We start from the raw sequence: 6187 nt of genomic DNA, 5'->3' as shown, positions 1-6187 counted from the left end.
CTGAATGAGGTGAAATCCTCCTGTTGAACGATCTCTTCTCTCTGGCAGCAGCAATCACGAACTCGCTCCTCTCTTTTTACAGATGAGGCGGCTGAAGCTGGGGTGGTGAAAGCCACGCCCCTGCGCGCCTGGGATTGGCTGGAGTGTAGAAGTCGGGCGGGACATACGGTAATGGGTTGCCATGGCTACCAGATTAGCAACGATGAGCTCAACTGAAGGTAAGGACATAATAACGTGGAGCTTAGCCACACCGCTAAACAAATGATATGTTAGCACCTCAGAAACACCTTAAACAGAAGCAAAAGTACTCGTGTTCTGCTATCAGAATAACATTATTCCACTCAAAACTGTATTGTACTTATTTCTAGACATCTTACTAAGTGATCACAATAAGTACAAGTCAAACAACATTAGCAATAAATATCCACCACCCTGCACACACCAGAGGGGATACGTCAGAGCCCCCCCAGACCCTCAAAAGGGCCTAAAATATTATATATACAGCATATATATATTTACATTTTCAGCATTTAGCAGGCGCTTTTGTCCAAAGTGACTTACAGTACTGTGACATTATACAGTCTAAGCAATTGAGGGTTAAGGGCCTTGCTCAAGGGTCCAACAGTGACAACCTGGCAGTGATGGGGCTTGAACCAGTGACCTTTCGATTACTAGTCCAGTACCTTACCCACTATGCTACAACTTATGCCTTATATACTGTATCTATCATATACACCGATCAGCCATAGCATTAAAACCACCTCCTTGTTTCTACACTCACTGTCCATTTGATCAGCTCCACTTACAATATAGAAGCACTTTGTAGTTCTACAATTACTGAATGTAGTCCATCTGTTTCTCTGCATGCTTTTTTAGACTGCTTACCCTGTTCTTCAATGGTCAGGGCCCCCACAGGACCACTACAGAGCAGGTATTATTTAGGTGGTGGATGATTCTCAGCACTGCAGTGACACATGACATAAGTGGATAAGACACAGCAGCGCTGCTGGAGTTTTTAAACACATCACTGTCACTGCTGGACTGAGAATAGTCCACCAACCAAAAATACATCCAACCAACAGCGCCCCGTGGGCAGCGTCCTGTGACCACTGATGAAGGTCTAGAAGATGACCAACTCAAACAGCAGCAATAGATGAGCGATCGTCTCTGACTTTACATCTACAAGATGGACCAACTCCAGCAGCGCTGCTGTGTCTGATCCACTCATACCAGCATAACACACACTAACACACCACCACCATGTCAGTGTCACTGCAGTGCGGAGAATGATCCGCCACCTAAATAATACCTGCTCTGTGGTGGTCCTGTGGGGGTCCTGACCATTGAAGAACAGGGTGAAAGCAGGTTAAAAAAGTATGTAGAGAAATAGATAGACTACAGTCAGTAATTGTAGAGCTACAAAGTGCTTCTATATGGTAAGTGGAGATGATAAAATGGACAGTGAGTGTAGAAACAAAGAAATGGAATTCCAAGCAGTTGGAAATTCATGAAAGACCAGTTTCAAATTGCAGTAATACTGACCAATGATATCATCCCTCGAAATGGGTGGGCTTTGTTATGGATGACTTTATTTACCTTATTTACAATGACAGCCTGTCAAGTGCCATGGAGCACCTGTGGAAATGAGAAAACAAGAATAAACATGACAAATACATTTTTCAAGCAATTAAAACAACATATTTACACCTGAACATCACATTAAATTAACTACATTCTTTACACCAAGAAATGGACAAGGCCTGGAGCTGATTGTGGAACAAATCATGAATTGGTAATGTACAAGATCAGATTGAAGCTTAGAAAAACGGCCACCAGGCTTGCAAAACATGACCTGAATAACATACCACCGATATTTAAAGGCTTATGGAAGAATCAGAGAATAGCCGGGAAGAAATGAAAAGGAGAAAAAAGTCAAATTACATTATCAAAACTACACAATGCAAAAAAGAGAAGAAATGCCAAAATCAAGAAGGACACTAAACTGAATTCCAGAGAACCACAAGGAAGAACAAGAAGTATTGTAACAACATCTGTAAAGGCAATGAAAATGTATGTGGAAAAACAAGAATTGTTTTCCAGAGGGAATGTGAGATCATGGACAACAAAATTCAAGTAAGTATTCTAAGGGATGACCATGGGTAGGTCACAACTGTCCAAACAATGATTAAACAAAGGTTAAAAGAGAACTGCCAGACGTGCAAGCAGGATTTAAAAAAGGCAAAGAACCAGAGATATACACCAATCAACCATAACATTAAAACCACCTCCTTGTTTCTACACTCACTGTCCATTTTATCAGCTTCACTTACCATGTAGAAGCACTTTGTAGTTCTACAATTACTGAAGGAATATGTGAACACTGGGGCATTTCATTGTTCTAGAGAACACTCTAACCTTAACAAGCCTTTTTGTGCCTTTGATCCCTTTATTACATTACTTACCAGGGATACATAATATTATTAAATGTTTCATTAATATTATGGTGTACAAATTAGTTTTTAACATTGTGAGAGCAATTCAATAATATTAGTTTAACCTTATTATAACAAGATAAAGCAATTGCATTGTAGTAATTAGATTTTTGGACACACTATTTCTTCAACATTTCTGTTCTTGGGTTATATTCTCAACTGTAGGTGCATGAAATGATTTATTAACTGAATAGTACACAGGTAATGATCAGCCACAAGATGGAGACAAAAAATCAACAATATTATTATTATTATTATTATTTTATTATTATTATTATTTTTTAATTATTATTATTATTAGTTGTCGTATTACTTCTCTCATTATTCTCATACCACTACAGGTCAGTTTTAATTCATGGCTTTTACATTCAGTCCTTTATATTCTGTAACTGCTTGTTCCAATAAGTGCAGGGCAGAAATACACTTGTGGCCTGTACGTAGGTACATGTGTATTCCCATAATCCTGAAGACATCCAATAATTTTCTGTGCTCAACACAGTCAAAAGCTTTGCTGTAATCAATGAATTATATGTTGACTTTTTTTCTTGAATTCCTTGTTTTATAAACCACCATATATTTGTGATGGTATACATGGTTTCTCTGACTTTTCTTGAGTGCCGCTTGTACACATGTCACTTCTCTTTTAATGTAAAGCTGTAGTCTGCATTGAATAATCTTAAGTATAATGTTACTGTATGTAAGCCCCTATTATTCCTGTGCATGGGAATAATAGGGGCTTATAGAATAGAATGTGGGTGACATCCTGAGACCTCCAGCCTATTAATCAAGGTATTACAGTACAACCCCAAATCAGAAAAAGTTGGGGCACTATGGAAAATGCAAATAAAATATGCATTTGACTTTTATTTTAATGCAGACAGTATGAACCCAAGATATTTCATGTTTTGTCTGGTCAGTTTAATTCCATTTGTTAACATACATCCATTCCTGCATTCCAGGTCTTCAGCACATTCCAAACAAAGTTGGGACAGTAAAGCATTTACCACTTTGTGATGCTGCCATTCCTTCTCACAACCCTTAGCATTTGTTGACAAGCTGAAGATCCTCTGCCCATCTTTGTTCTGCTTTTTGTACCAAATTATGATTACAATCACCTGTCGACAACACATCGTTAATTAATTTTTACCTCATTACTAGCCCTAAATAGAGGTATACACCAATCAGGCATAACATTATGACCACTTTCCTAATATTGTGTTGGTCCCCTGTTGTTGCCAAAACAGCCCTGACCAGCATTAACTTCTTCAGCAATTTGAGCTACAGTAGCTCGTCCGTTGGACTGGACCACACAGGCCAGCCTTCGCCCCCCACGTGCATCAATGAGCCTTGGCAGCCCATGACCCTGTCGCCGGTTTGCCACTGTTCCTTCTTTGGAACACTTTTGATAGATACTGACTGAGACACTCTGACGCAGTCATCTAGCCATCACAATTTGGCCCTTGTCAAACTCGCTCAAATCCTTACACTCGTCCATTTTTCCTGCTTCTAACATCAACTTTGAGGATAAAATGTTCACTTGCTGCCTAATATATCCCACCCACTAACAGGTGCCTGAAATGAAATATCTTGGGTTCAAACTGTCTGCAGTATATGTAAAAAAAAAAAACCTGCATTTTTATTTGCATTTACCATACTGCCTCAGCTTTTTCTGATTTGGGGTTGTAATTATTATAAAATCAAAATTTAATAGTAACTTTATTTTAAAGGTCATCATGTGCATTTGTCATCATGTAAACAGGTTTAATGTACAGCACTGTTTTAATCATTTCTACTTTAATAATACCTTTTTAAAAAGTACTTTCTATCTTTAAGTGGTTGCATTTAATGTGGTATATAGATCCCCTCCTCATTAATAACACATTTCATGTTCCCCCGGCCTGTTCTCATCCTTTTCATTTCCTGTAGCTGGGCTGGGGGCGGCAGGGAGTGATTGGAGATGACATTTACAGCCAGTCTCCAAATCTCTGTGACTCACTACTGACACACCGTTTAGTGCTTTGAATACTAATTTTAAAAACACACTCATTCTGTTTTTCTTTCTTTCTTAAATCATGTATTTGTCTTTAGTGACCGCTTCATCCTGATCAGGGTCATGGTGGTTTCTGAAGCCTACCCTGAAACACTGGGCACAAGGGAGAAATATTTATTTATTAGGATTTTAACGTCATGTTAGGTTACATTCATGACAGGACATTTACATTTTCGGCACTTAGCAGACACGACTTACAATTATTACTGAACACAATTTTAAGCAATTGAGGGTTAAGGGCCTTGCTCAGGGGCCCAACAGTGGCAACCTGGTGGTGGTGGGGCTTGAACTAGAACAAGTCCAGTACCTTCACTGCCCACAGGTAGTTACTTGAACTAGTCCAGTACCTTTACTGCCCACAGGTAGTTACTCACCCACAGGTAGTTACCTGAACTAGTCCAGTACCTTCACTGCCCACAGGTAGTTACCTGAACTAGTCCAGTACCTTAACTGCCCACAGGTAGTTACTCGCCCACAGGTAGTTACTTGAACTAGTCCAGTACCTTAACTGCCCACAGGTAGTTACTCACCCACAGGTAGTTACTTGAACTAGTCCAGTACCTTCACTGCCCACAGGTAGTTACTCGCCCACAGGTAGTTATTTGAACTAGTCCAGTACCTTCACTGCCCACAGGTAGTTACTCACCCACAGGTAGTTACTTGAACTAGTCCAGTACCTTAACTGCCCACAGGTAGTTACTTGAACTAGTCCAGTACCCTCACTGCCCACAGGTAGTTACTCACCCACAGGTAGTTACTTGAACTAGTCCAGTACCTTAACTGCCCACAGGTAGTTACTTGAACTAGTCCAGTACCTTCACTGCCTACAGGTAGTTACTCGTTACACAAGATTCATCAGTTCACAAGTTTAACCGCTCATCTGAGGATCAAACCCAGCACCTTCTTGCTGTGAGGCAACAATTCTACCCACCGAGCCATCGCATCGCCCGTCTAAGGGAGGAATAAACACTGGATAGGGCACCAGTCCTTTAAAGGACGTTTACTAATCCTTCTCTAACCTAGAGGCACTTTAGAATGGTCAGTTTATTTACGTTTATGTTTGGAATGAGGCAGGACACTGGAGTACCCAGAGGAACCACACACAGACATCGGGAAGAATAATCTAATAACACTAAAACACTAATAATCTAATGAAGCTCAGATTCTGGCTGTATTCTGACTGTTGGAATGGTCATGTAGATAGCACGTTCCTAATCTGATTAAGGCTATATTCTGATTGTCACTAATCCAATTAAAATAGCTGGACTCATGCCCAGTAATTAGCTTTTTAGGCAAATGAATTTGTGAACAAGTGATCTGATTACTATTGGTTTCTGCATCTGTACACGTGTGAGGAAGCACTGCTGCTTTGCATCAGGCTGCATGTAAACAAAATGTAATAAAGTTCTTATCATACTGCATAGTGTATTACTCTGTTATTCAGAACATTAGAACATGGTTCAGTTCAATTCCCTGTTGTTATATGTGTAACTAATGTTAGTGCTGTTTAAGGCAGTTATTCATGAGTGACTGCTGACATTTTTACATTTTTATCACTAGACTAAGAGTACATTGTGGAGTCTTGTGTGGCATACTTGTTCAGGTGTGGCTCAGTGGGTAGAACTGTCGCCTCACTCAACTCAAA

The sequence above is a fragment of the Trichomycterus rosablanca genome, chromosome 2 (genome assembly GCF_030014385.1).
Source record: "Trichomycterus rosablanca isolate fTriRos1 chromosome 2, fTriRos1.hap1, whole genome shotgun sequence".
NCBI classification, from domain to species: domain Eukaryota; kingdom Metazoa; phylum Chordata; class Actinopteri; order Siluriformes; family Trichomycteridae; genus Trichomycterus; species Trichomycterus rosablanca.
The sequence above is the reverse complement of the archived record's forward strand: the minus strand, read 5'-3'. Positions refer to the sequence as shown.